Source organism: Cavia porcellus, unplaced genomic scaffold (assembly GCF_034190915.1).
Source record: "Cavia porcellus strain 051 isolate PalLab524CR breed Dunkin Hartley unplaced genomic scaffold, mCavPor4.1 scaffold_14, whole genome shotgun sequence".
NCBI lineage: Eukaryota > Metazoa > Chordata > Mammalia > Rodentia > Caviidae > Cavia > Cavia porcellus.
This window is the reverse complement of record NW_026947497.1, coordinates 61,412,132-61,425,666: the sequence shown is the minus strand read 5'-3', so window position 1 is coordinate 61,425,666 and position 13,535 is coordinate 61,412,132. Positions and strand designations below refer to the sequence as shown.

The 13,535-nt window shown below is 52.4% G+C and overlaps 1 long non-coding RNA gene across 1 annotated transcript in view; it reads left to right on the top strand.

Annotated features, from left to right (window-relative positions):
• The first annotated feature begins 7,484 nt into the window (after positions 1-7,484).
• The window catches only part of LOC134470288 (uncharacterized), a 43,756-nt gene continuing 37,705 nt past the window's right edge, over positions 7,485-13,535 (top strand). Inside the window, exons 1-3 of the long non-coding RNA XR_001202885.2 lie at positions 7,485-7,619; positions 8,748-8,890; positions 10,672-10,843. This is a non-coding gene — a long non-coding RNA (uncharacterized LOC134470288). The remainder of the gene's footprint in view (positions 7,620-8,747; positions 8,891-10,671; positions 10,844-13,535) is intronic.

Here is a 13,535-nt window from a genome sequence, read left to right as displayed (position 1 = left end):
CAACAGGCACAGCGGGAGAGTCACAGTTACTCATGCAGAACGCCTGGCTTCCTGCCCGCAGCATCCCTGTGTGAGTGCCACCCGCGCTGCCGTAGCCCTGCGACACCTCTCAGAACCCAGAATCGTGCTCTGGCTGCCTCCTTGAGGCGCAATTGCAGGAGCTTAGTGGTGGCACCGAGGTTCCTGCAAAGGGCAGCTGGGGACCACAGAGGAGACCTGACCTACATGATGAGGGCTAGGCTAGGACCGGAGGAGTCACCACCCCAGGGTGTCCCCGCAGGCTACCTACAGTGCCGCCTGGATGCTGACAGCCTCTTAAGCTCTCTACTTCCTGTGGGGAGGCGTCTTTACTCCAAACTGTGATAGCACAAGTATCATTTGTCCCGCATGTGTCTCCACCTGCCCCATCTGACCCAGGACGAGTGTGTGACGTAGATGTGTCCCCTTCAGGGGAGCCTAGCATGGCTTAGGCAAGAATGGTGGATCATTTGGTAGCACGGCAGCTGCACCTGGAAGAAAACAAATTCATGGAGTGCAGGCAGTGGGGGAAGAACTGTGCCCAGGGTGAGTGTGGAAAAGAAGTACAGGACCAGCTCCAGATGGGCAGCTAGGGCTTGTGGACAGGACCAAGGGCAAGTACATCGGTTCAGGTTGCCCAATGAGCAGATGCTGTGATTTGGAAGATAGAGGAGAAGGCAGGAAGGGGCAGGGACATCCTCAGGCTATGTGGCAGATCTGGAAGTTTCTGCCACCTGTCGGTGACCTCCAGAGCAAAGAGCACCCAGAGAGGGCCTACGGAGGGGCTGTGGGCACTGCCACAGAGCAGGGCAAGTTCCGTCTTGGGAGATGTGTGAGGGATACACCTCGATGGCTGCCGCAGTGGGGAAACTGAGGAGAGGGAAATGGAAGGGCAGAACTACTCTGCTCTGGGGACAGAGACAGGTGACCGTAGACCTCCTTTGCTCAAGAGCTCAGGGTTCAGTGTGGTGGGCAGTCAACAGGCAGCCCAGCATGGGGCCATGGTGCAGGGACTCTAGGAAACTCTAGGGAGGGCTGCTCCTCTCCTGTCCTTTTTTGTCCTCTGTCCTCTCTGACGGCCTCAGTACAAGGTGTGCATGTGTGTTCGTGTGCTTGGCTGTGTCTTTATGAGAGCATGTGTATATGTAACCTAGTGTAAGGGTTGTCCTCTGGTCCCCTGTCTGCTACCCTGTCTGCTCCCAGCTGGGAGGTAGTGCAAGGCTTGGCCATGGTGATGGCTTTGATCTGAAACATGCCAAGCTGGGTATGGTGGCACATAGCACTTGGGAGGCTGGGGAAGGAGGATCACCATGAGTTTGAGACCACTTGGACTACATGGACCCTGTTTAAAAAAAAAAGTCCCCCTGAAAGCCTTGTGCTAAAAGCTCAGTTGCCAGCCTGGGGCAGTCTTGAGGGGCCCTGCGTGGTTGGAGGAAGGAGCTCCTTGAGGTGGGGGGGGGGGACTTAGAAGGTTGCACCTTCCTCCCACCACCTCTGACAGGTGGGCAGCTTTGTCTTGCCAACCCTTGCCTGCCAGCCCAGAAACAATGGAGCCAGCCAACCATGGACCGAAACTCCTGAAACTGTGAGCCAAGATAAATATTTTCTCCTTTTGTTGAGTTTCTCAGGTGATTTGTGTCAGTGGGTGGCTGGAGAGGTGGAGTTGGAGCAGGGTTCTCAAGCTGGGGCAGGGGATGGGCCCAGAGATATGCCCAACACCAGAAGGGGCTCCTTCCTGGGGGCAGCAGTGCTCTGTGGGGCACTCTGTGCCCAGAAGAGCTCCGATTGAGTTCTCATGCTCTGCCCCCTTTCCCACCCTGCAGCCCTGTGGACTGAGAGGGAGCCAACCCCAGGCAGAGGCTCAGGAAAAGGGAGATTGTGACAGCAGAGTCTCGGTCTAAGTAACATGATTGACGCCATCAGAGATTAGAGTGTTAACTGATGGCCATTGGCTGGCGGAAGGAATGGGCCTCTATGGGCAACTCTCAAGCAACTGAGTAAGGAAAAAGTGAAGCTGTGCAGACACCACTGAGCGACTGAGTATGTGGAAGGGAGGGCTAACCCAGGGAAGGCAGACGGTGTGCAGGCTGTGAGGTCAATAACTAAAGGAGTGAAACTGAACTCATACATTGTGTAGGAATAAATAATAATGTGTATCAAAACCTGAAAAATATGGACATTACACAAAGAAGAACAATTGTAACCGTCATTAGATATACTACAAGCAAGGTAGACTGAAAATTAGTGAACTAAGTTTACAACTAAAAACAGTGGAAGGGAAACATTAAATCTGGAGAATGGAAGGAATTAGTAAAGGTAAAAACAGAAAGTAATGGAATCAAAATAAGGTGTTGAATGAACGAGTGGAACTGTCCCCTTAAACAGGCGTCTGTTAGTTACTTTTCTCGTTGAGTCAAAATACCCAGTACCCACAAGTGAAGGAAGGAAAGGGTTAGGTGGCTTAGAGTTTGTGGAGGGTGTGGCCCAGTCAGCTGGCTCCAAGGCAGAGTGGCCTGGCAGAAAAGGAATGGTCCGTGGCAGGTACAAAGCAAGCGAGGGCCTTGCAGTTTCTTTAACCCCTTTTGTATCCTGTCTAGCCTACTAGGATTAGGCAGTGCTAACCCAATCAGTGGATTGATCCCCTAATGGCCGACCCTTAATCCCAGCACCTTGAATCTTAGCACTGCACTGTGAATCACTCAACTCACACGCTCTAGCTCCAGCCACCTCTGGAAAAGCCTTGTCTGTGACTGTGTGACGCTTTGGTGGAGGCATCTGAATACAAGCCATTACAAGGCTAGTAAATAGATAAATAGTTTGGCAAGCCTGATTATGGACAAAAGTGGAAATATAGAAGGCAGGGGACACAGTTCCAGGATAAAGAAAAATTTAAAACTGTGAGAGAATGATATCCTGATTGTTCAAACATCTAGGTGATGTTTGATTATTCAAGGTATTATTCAATCTTTGATTATCCAAACATATAGGTGAAATGGGTGCTTTTTCTGGAGAAATATTAAAGTTGCCCCTAAAAAAGATACCAGGCCCTCATGGTTTTACAGGAGGATTCCATAAGCTGTGAATGCACAGATAATTCCCAGGTAATGGGAATGTTGGCAGCCTGCTCTGTGAGTGGTGTATGCTGATGTTAGAACAATGCAAGGACGGGGCAAATGAGGAAAATGGTAATTTCACTAGTAATTCAGTAGGTATCAGTAAATATATTTATGAATTTGACATAATGTAATGTGATGTTTATTATTTGACTGATATTTATACATAAACATAAGAGCAAAAATCAAGCACTTAGGAAGCCAGTGAACGAAAGTTGTCATCTCCACGTGCCCAAGGAGGAGTGGAAGGTCTGTTGCCTGCTCACCTGTCTCTGGTGGATACTATGGGCCATGGCTGGGTGAGGTGGGGCACCCAGGAGTGTGTCTTGCTAGTGAGGGTTTCCACCAGAAGTGAGGACCTGGCTGGTGACATGGTGCCTGCACTTGGTAGGGCAGATACTCCAGAAGGAGATGGGCCCAATGCCCAGCTCCCATGGGCAGAATAGTGGATACAGCCCAGACCTGGAAAATGTGGGCATGGCTTCTGTCCTGGTCCTTGGAGGGCACAGTGGGAACACCCACTTGGCCTCCTCGTGTCCCAGCAGCAGGACTGAGGATTTGTCGCGGGGCTTCTGCAGTGGCTGCTGAGTGAGTCTCTCAGTGGGTACCATGGCCAGGCTAGCTTTAGGACTGGCAGAGACAGTGAGAGACCTGAACTTGGTTGGGAGAGCCTCGCTCTGCCCGCCTCTGTCCTCCACCTCAGCCACAGGCGTCCCACAGAGAATGGCCCTGGGTTCCTGTGGTCGGACTGTGGTCACGGGAGATGCTTCTTCCTGTGGTCTTCACTGCCCCAACTGTGGCTGGAGTCCCTGCCCGTCTCTGCCCTCTTCCTCTCTGGGAGCAGCTGCCTTTCCTGCCTGGAGATAGGGCCATGTGTGGTCCTAGGCCCTCCTCAGAGTGTCCCTGATGGCTGCCTTGGATGAGGATTGTGATCTGCAAAGCGAGGTCTCCCCCACAGCCTTTCCTTCCCTTGGGAGGGGCCTCAGTCCACAGGCTTGATTCAGAGGCAGAGCCTGCCTTTACCTTCGTAACATTGCACCCCTTCCTGCGGCGGTTGCACTGCGCAGGGGTGGGGGATTCCTTTCCTTCCATGCCCCCTTGGTTGATAGGCCCCAGCCTGGTCAAGGTGTTTATGGGCAGCTTCCCTGTGACCTTCTGTCCCTTGAGGTTGGTGGGGGGGGGGACAGTCTAGTACCACTCCACCAAGCAGTCTGGTGGAGTCACAGAAAATCCCTCTCCTGCTCCTCTCCAGTGCTGGGTACCCCAGCAGGAAACCTCTGGTGGCTCCTCCGAGCCCAGCCTCCTCTGGGTGAGAGATCATCTGCCCAAGAGAGGACAGCTTTCCAGGGGGAAGAGCATGGAGGGGGCCTTGCCAGCCACTGTGTGTCCCCGCCCGACCTCCTCCAATCAGATTAGGACAACCTCAGAGGAGGGGTCCCCAGAAGCCCTCTCTTCCCTCTGGAAGAGATGGAGAGGGGCCAGGTGGTATGGACAGAAGGGGATTGGACTGGAGCTGCTGGCAGCTGGGTCACAGAGGACCGCGACTGAGAGGGACACTGCACACGCAGGCCTGGGCCAGGGAGAGAGACTCATGAATGCAGAGAGTGAGAGGAGCGGGTAGAAGAGGAGGCAGACGCTTGACAGGAAGGAGCAGACAGGCTCTGCCTCCTGTTCTGGGTCAGCTGCATCTCATCCTTCGGTGGGCGGGTGAGCGTCATGCAAGGGCTCAGTACCTCGCCTGGGAGGTACTGAGAGTTAGTGGTGCTTGGCTGAAGAAGGAAGGTCCCTGTAAGTCTGATGGGGGCACAGGAGATGCTTCTTCCTGTGGTCTTCACTGCCCCAACTGTGGCTGGAGTCCTGGCCCGTCGCTGCCCTCTTCCTCTCTGGGAGCAGGTGCTTTTCCTCTCTCTTTGCTTCCTGACCTCTGTGAGATGACCTGTCCCCTCCTCTGTGTACTCCCATGGTCATGTTCAGCCTTGTCAAATTCACAACAGCAAGAGCCGGTGACCATGGACTGAGACCTCTGAAACCATGAGCCAAATCTTTTTATTTCTGATGGAACCCAGCACCTCAGGAATGCCAGGCCAGTGCCCTAGGACAGTGCAGCCCAGCCCAACCTTCCCTCTTTTGAAGCATTTGCTCTACGACAGTGATGGGGAAGCCAGCATACACCGCAGGCCAGCTCGCCACCCACCTGCTCCCCAGCCCTTCCTTCTCCAAACCCAGCATCTGGGCTGGGTATTGATCTTGTTCTTTACTTCATCTAAAAGAGCTCCAAACCAGTGTGGTAACACACACCCTATGATCCCAGCACTCAGGAGGCCGAGGGAGGAGGATTGCTGTGAGTTTGAGACCAGCCTGGGCAACAAAGTGAGTTCAAGGCCAGCCAGAACTGCATAATGAGATCCTGTCTCAAAAAAGAAAACAGAAAAAAAAAAAAAAAAAAACCTCCAACTATAAGACGTGGATTAAATAATACTTGAACACTGCTGAGCCCATCACTGGTTTATTTCCTCCATGTGGAATCAGAGCACAGCGTGGTCACTCCCTGCGTGTTGTCAGGAGGTTTCTAGAGAACAAGAATCCCAGTGCTGTCCCAGACAGTCTGCTCTTCCCACCTGCAAAATGCTAGAATTCCTTCCTGGAGTGAATAACCTCAGGTTAATTCTCTCCCTTGCCTTAGGGTATTTTTTTAACCACTTGTTTTATAAAATGATTCATGCCCTAGGATTTAGTACCCAGAGACCCTTCCTCAGCTGCCTGCCTTCTTTGGAAGAAACTGGATCACTGGTCCTGATGCCTTTCATGGGATTTGTTTGTCCCCTCTCTCTCACACTGACTGTTTGGAAGAGTCAGTGAGGTTCCTGCTTGCCCTAGTTCCTTTATTTACTTATTTATTCTGAGTTAGGGGCTCCCTGTGTAGTCCATGCTGGCCTCGAACTCACTATGTAGCCCAGGCTGGCCTTGAACTGCAGTGATCCTCCTGCCTCAGCCTCCGCAGTGCTAAGCAGGCGTGAGCTACCATGCCCGGCTCTCCCTGGATCCAAGTGTGCCCTGGACCCCAGTGATCTGGCTTCCAGCTCCTGTCTCTCCTGCTGCCTCCCATCCCTCTGGCTGTGCTGGCCTCCTGAGAACTGACCCCTGAACTTGCTTGCGCCTGAGTCTGCCCTGCCTCCTCTGCAGGGAATGTTCTTCCCCTAGGACCTGGGTGGCTCTGAGCGCTCTCCTGTCATTGAGCATGGAAAAGCAACTCCGAATGTGTGTCCTGGCTCAGCGGCTCCCTCCCAGCACCCCCTGCCTCCCAGACCCGTGCTGTCTTCCCGGGAGGTGGCTCTATTACTCACTGTTTATTTCCCTGCCTGAGTGGAAGCCCCACAAGGACAGGGAGGCAGGAGCACATCATATTGTGTGCCCCAGGTGGGGCCAGCACCCCAGAACTCATCTCTTTATAGTAGGGCGCGGGAGGCTGTCTTGGCCCTGCCTCCCTCAGTCCCCCAGTTTCTAATGCTATGCTCTCACCTGCTGTGAGTGATAACCCTTTCAGTGAGGAGGTTCCTTCCTTGGTGCCCAGGGCTCCCCTAGCCTCTACCCAGCTGCCTCTGCTGAGCTCTGCTACTTGGCCTGGCACCTTGGCTGGGCGGATCCTTCTGCCAGGAGCAGCTTTCTGCGGAAAGCCCCTTGGGGGGCTTTGCTGCAGCAGCCACGTGCTGGAGTTGGTGTCAGTCACCCTGCTGTGGAATTTGGGGGAAGGACAAGCCCAGATGGGCTGGGACTGAGAGCAGTGGCTGGGCCGGCAGCCTTTCCTATAGCTCTGACTTTGACTCGGCCTGACCCGTGGCTGCAGGGCGCCTCCCTGCCCAGTTACCTGTGACCCGAGGCTGACCCCTGACCTTAATCTCAGGCCTCTGTCCCGGGTGACCTCTGCTCCCTGTTGGCTCTGATCACCAACCCCACCTGCCCTGCCCAGCACAGAGGTGGGATAGGTGTGGCTGTCCCTGTCACTGCCGCCCCAGGCCACAGTGCCTAGACAGGAGCCTGGGCCCCAGCTGGGAGTCTTAGGGTCCCTGGGCCACTGCCTCCCCTGCCCTTCCTCTCCTCGCCCTCCTCTTTGGCTCCCTATGGCGCGGCTCTGCATATACCTGGTCAGGGCCTCCAGGCCAGGTGCCAGGGCAGGGAGGAACCTGCCGGCCCGGCCTGGCCTCTGTTTGCACAGGTCTGGGTAAAAATAGCCACAGCCACGCACGCTTCTGCTGCTTCCTCCTCAGCCTGGCTCCTGCCCTGGCTGTCACTGGCCAGCTGTCCTGCCCCCGGCCTCTTCTTGCCTGGAACAGGACAACGCCCAGAGGTGGGGCCCGCAAAGCCACCCCTGCCGACTCCGGGAGTACGGTTGGTGGCTCCATGTCACAGTGGTCCCAGCCGGTCCCAGCACTCGATGATGTGGTGACTGATGCAGGTGACAGCGAGCCAGAGGGTCCTGGGGCTCAGCATGTAAGTGTGGCCTCCATGATAGCTTGGGCCTTTCAGAGTGCAGAGAGCAACCCCATCCTTCACCTGCTGTTCTTTTGGTCTCCATTACATGGGACTGAGGCTATATCCAAACTAGGCAGCATCCAGACCTCCCCCAACCCTGCAAGAGAGAGCTCTCCTGATGGAGGTCACAAGGAATGAGCCCCCCAAACAAAAAGCAAGCGGAGGCCTACAGCAGAGGCACTATGTGGCCACTGCTCACATGCGGTGAGGTTGGTTGGTGGCTTGCCGGCCACATGTGGCCTCCCATGACTTTTGGGCCATCCCCCAGTCTGGTCTTTCATGGTCACATGGTGTTCTTGCTACACCCGTGTCTGTCTCCAAATGTGCTAGAATGGGGGTCATTCCAGATGAGGGCCATCTCATCAGACTCCCTTTACCTCCGTCAAGATCCTGTATCCTGATTGTGCTACTTTCTGGGGTCCTGGGGGTTGGGAATTCAACGCATGAAATCTGGAGGAATGGGACTCAGCCCATGACCGTCATCCAGTGTAACAATCACCCCAGAGCTCATCTCTGGTGGGGCAGCAGCTTGGGGGCGATGGTGGTGCTGGTGGCGGGGTGAGCTGGCAGTTGTCCTCTGAAGGTGTGTGATGGGGCGGGAGGCTCTGCTTCCAGGAGATGCACTGCATGGTGCTGGCTGAGGCCTTTGTCCTTACCCGGACCCCCGTGGGCTGGCCACGGCATTTGAACTGGGGATCACAGTAGCCAGCATGCTTTTTCTGACCGGCGTTGGGAGCTGTGCATGGCCCTTCTGCCCTGTCCTCTTGATCACAGGGACTGCTTCTGTCAGAGCTGGAGGAGGCTCCTCGAGGGAGTCCAGGGAGGGTTTGGCCCTCGTCCCTGGCCCACGCTGGTTGCCCATGACTCCTGCTTTTGCTAACTGGGGGACCAGGGAGTTGCGTGTTCGCCTCTTTCCAGATCCCATGTGCCAGAACTCAGTCACAGGGCCACATGGGGCTGGAGGAGGGGTGAGGAGAGCACTGTTGCTATGTCTGCTTCTGGACAGGGGCTCAGTTCAGCAAGAACACAGGACCCTCACACTGTGGGCCAGAAGCTCTGCCATGCAGGTCCTTGTCCTTCATGCAGGTGACTGTGGCAGCCCTGTGATAGGCAGAGGGAGGACACCACATGCATCCAGGTGGACTCTGAGTGGTTACGCAGAGCTGTTCCCCAGAGTTGTGGCTGTTGCCGGAGCGGGGTCCCCTCAGCTGCACTGTGGAGAAGCAGAGGTCAGTGGGAATCACCTGGCAAATCTGCCAAGGGCTTTGCAATTTGTCTACCTTCTCCCTTCACAGGGGCAGGCTGTGGTCCAGGAAGGAGCTCTCTATGGTACACTGGGGAGCTGGCTTCTACATTGTGGGGAGTAATAGCCAGCGATGCCGCTGCTTTCCAAGAAACCCCAGGATTTAGGCCCTGTCATCCGGGGCCTCCAACTGGGAAGCTCAGAGCTGCCCTGTGGATTACTGGCCATTCTGGAGTCTCTCATCCAGGGGGCCACAGATGGGTGCCCGCCGAGCTCTGCCTTTCTGTTCTTGTGCCGTGGGGACCTGGTGGGAGACTCTGTGCCTACAGAATGAGAGGAAGTGTCCACTCCTCTGGGAGTCCTGCCCTGTCATGCACTGGGCATAGGAAACGTTCACAAGCCAGAGCCATAAATGGCTCCCAGGCCATCACTGCAGAGGGTCCCTTCTTGACTGGGGTCCACCCTGTCCTCCTCCTGCAGGGCCCACTCCAGGGTTCGGGTCTTTCCCAAAGCCCAGGGACCCTTACAAGGATAATTCTTTTATGCACGCATGTATGTGTGCACATGTGTACATGTGCAGTGGCTCCTCTGTTCACAAATGCTTTTGTTTGCAAACAATTTGGTTCTCAAAAAGAAGTGTTTGGCAACTTTTTTTTCAAATTGAATTGGCAACAAACATGAATTTGGGCATGTTTCCCACACAAACACAAAGTGGCCATCTTTTCCCAAACTGTAGCACAAATTAAGCTCATGAACTGAAGTACCACTGTACGTGTGTACATGCATGTGTGCATGTTTATATTTTGTAGTGCTAGGGATCGAACCTGGGGCCCACAAATGCTAGAAAAGTGCTTTACCACTGAGCTCCATTCCCTGCCCAGGATAATATTTTTATTTTTTTTTTAATTTTACTTAAAGAAAGACTAAACAAAACAGAAAATAGGTAGAAATAATACATAGGTTCAGAGAAAAAACTAAACAGTAAGAAATCACTAATAGATGTTTACATATTGTCGTTTTACAAATAGTTGTTCAAGGTACAAAAATGGAACATGCAGAGCAGGAATTCAAATAGCGAGATTGCAAACAGTTCTGTTTAACTGTCCAACAAAAACTAAGTAACATAGTTGTCAATCCTATACACTTAAACATACATGCAGTTATCCATATCTTCATTTAGATTTAGATTAAACAAACTAAAGTAAGTTAAAATCATTCTGAACAAAGAATAATAGTATCTCTGGATTTCACATCATGATACTCTCTGTGATCAGCACTGGGTACTGTAGTGTCTTTTTTTAAAATTTAATTTAAGGAAAGACTAAACAAAACAGAAAATGGGTAGAAATAATACATAATTTCAAAGAAAAAAGAATCAGTAAGAAATCCCTAGCTGATGATTACAGACTGTCTTCTTACAAATAGTTATTCAAGATACTAAAGTGGAGCATATAAAGTGAGGATTCAAACAGTGAGATTGCACCCCAGTTCTGTTCAACTATCCAACAAAAACTTAGAAATATGGTTATCAATCCTATACACTTAAACATAGATGCAGTTATCCATATCTTCAATTATGTTGAGATTGAACAAACCCAAGCAGGCTAATATCACTCTGAACAAAGAATAATACTAGGATAATATTTTTAAGAGCATAAAAAATCTCCACAAAGGATGATAAAGAAAATCAATTAACATAGAGATATCAAAATATTAAAAATAAATTTGGGCCATCGCAATACATGTGTTTCTTTCTCACGTTTACAGATAAAGAGACCAGCAGCAGGCTGAAGGACCATTGATGGGAGACACAGCAGTCGCTCCTTATCTGGCTGGCACTTCCTGTGGTTTTGGTCACACGTTGGCCAGCCGTCATCTGGTGTCCTTAGGACTCTCCTGACTTATCATCAGTCAACAGCAGCCTGTCAGAAGACCCAAGGTGATCATGTAACTTCCTCTCATTCTGGAAGTGCAGAATCTCCACTCAGGTCCCAAGACAGAGGAGGGCAAGTGTAGTCCAGTTAAACTGGGGTGTAATTAAACAGGGTGGTGTGTGTGTGTGTGTGTGTGTGTGAGAGAGAGAGAGAGAGAGAGAGACAGACAAACAGACAGACAGACAGACAGACAGAGACAGAGAGACCACACCACATTACTTGCATTACATTGGATCATTATAATGGTTCTATTTAATCAGTTATTTTTAACCTGTTACTGTGTCCAATTTATAAATTAAACTTTATCATAGCTATAGGATAAAAAAGATACCATATGAATTTTGATAAAGATACTGCTGTCAAGAGCCATCCCTAAACCTCAGTAATGGTGTGTGACACATTTCAGTTTGTTCAGTGCAGTCAGTGTGTCACGAGCTACAGTTGTGAGAAGGTGTGCTTTAAGGTGTGCCGTCAATCACGGGTCACAAACTGACCAATGGGAGATTTGGTTGATTGTATTGGAGTTGTGGATCCTGAATTCAAATTTAAGATGTAATGGGTAGGAGGTGAAGCTCGGGCCTCTAGTTATGATCCTGAGACTGAGGCTGAGCTTTTGTGGTGGAGATCACCTAGCTCTCCTTGTGCATGAAAATGCAGTAACACGGGGATGTCGATGGTTATGGAAATGGAGAAGAAGGAGATGGAGATGGAGATGGGGATGGGGATGGGGATGAGGAGGGGGACGGGGACGGGGATGGGGATGGGGATGGGGATGGGGACGGGGACGGGGATGGGGACGGGGACGGGGACGGGGATGGGGATGAGGAGGGGGACGGGGACGGGGATGGGGATGGGGATGGGGATGGGGACGGGGACGGGGATGGGGACGGGGACGGGGACGGGGATGGGGATGAGGAGGGGGACGGGGACGGGGATGGGGATGGGGATGGGGATGGGGATGGGGATGGGGATGGGGATGGGGATGGAGATGGAGATGGAGATGGCGATGGAGATGGGGATGGAGATGGAGGTGAAGGTGGGGACGGGGATGGGGATGGAGATGGAGATGGGGATGAATGTGGGAATGTGGATGGGGATGGGGCTGGGGATGGGGATGGGATGGGGATAGGGATGGAGATGGCAATGGAGATGGTGATAGGGATGACTCTTTGAACCTTGCCAGAGCTGTGTGAGTGGAGTCAGCACCCTGAATACTGAGTGCTAGGAGGGCTCTGGAGAGCATCTGAGAAATTACCTATGTAGGGTTCAAGTGGCAGAGCACAGGGCCAGTGCTTCCACCCTGCATCAGGACTCTGCTCCAGGTCACACAGGGATTCGGGTGCAGCACCTCCTGTCTGATAAAAGTGTGACTCCATGTCCCTGTAGGCCTCAGTCACCAGCTTAGGCACTGCATGGGCTCCCCTGCTTCCTGAGGTCAGTGTGACCACAGAAGGCCAATGTTTGGAATTGCTCTGGGACATGGAAGCACCCAGGACTGTGCAACTAAAGACCTTCAGGAAAGAAGACTCTAGAGCTGCTGCAGAAAGCGGCCAGGATGATGGCTTAAGTTCAAAAGGGAGGGGAGATCTAGGGGACTCATGGAATGCACCTTACCCTATAATACATTTCTAAAAGTGAACATTGGCCATAGTTTTCAACTGCGCCTCCTACATAGGGTCCAGGTCTAACCAGTTTCAGGTGCCTGCTAGGAATGAGGTGTGTCACAGCTGACCAGTGGGAGCCTTGGCGTGCTGACAGTAAATGGAATCCTGGGCATATTAACTAACAGCAATGTGAGATGACAATATCAAGGATTTCTATTGGTGACAGAGTCACAGCTCTTGCTGATATTTCTGTGCTTCATTTTCTATTTTCATAGTGGGAGAAAATGTTAAGTTCAGTTTAAATGGCATAAAGTAGTCATTTTCCTACTTAAATGTATGAACCCCCCTCCCTCTTATCATAGCACAGGATGGAACACAGGGCCTTTGCACTGAACTGCGTCCCCATCCCTTTCTTGCTAAGTTGCTCAGTGGCCCAGCTTGGGCACTTGTGATCCTCCTGCTTCAGGTTCCCTGAGTGCTGAGATTACAGGCATGCACCACCATCACGTATTTCTTGAAGATTAGAGGACCCAGAGCTAAGATTCTCCTGTCTAAGGGAGGCTACATGGAGATCAGTTGCTTTCTGAAACCTCACCATCTGTGGAAGATTCTCTCCCAGTCTGGGAAGTGGTCCTGGAGGCCTCACCAGGGGCAGGGATGTGAGGAGGGACAGCACTGCGGGTCACTGGGGTTTGTGTAGGGCAGCGCATAGCTTGGTGTCTCATCTGCTGTAGAGGAGGTGGGGCCGCTGTCCATCTTTCTCATCTACAGTGAGTTTAAGGCTGACCCAGGGAAGAAACTGCCTAGTAAGTCTGGCCTGCTGCAGGCACCTTCCCTGCCTGTCCTATGACCAGGACGTAACTTCCTGTCCCATGCAGGCAGGTTTTGCGGGATGCAGTGAGTGCAATGGGTTGTGCAGGGTGCTACCTACTCTGCCCCTTTCCCCCTGGCACAGGATTAGGTGCACAGGCTCTGGGAGCAGGGGCAAGACATTTGCTCATTGGTTTGCAGTGTCCTAGACTTGGGCTTCGTGCAGGGCTGTGCTCCCTCCCAGGCCATGATCCGGGTCCCTCAGTGGATCTGTAGGTTGGAC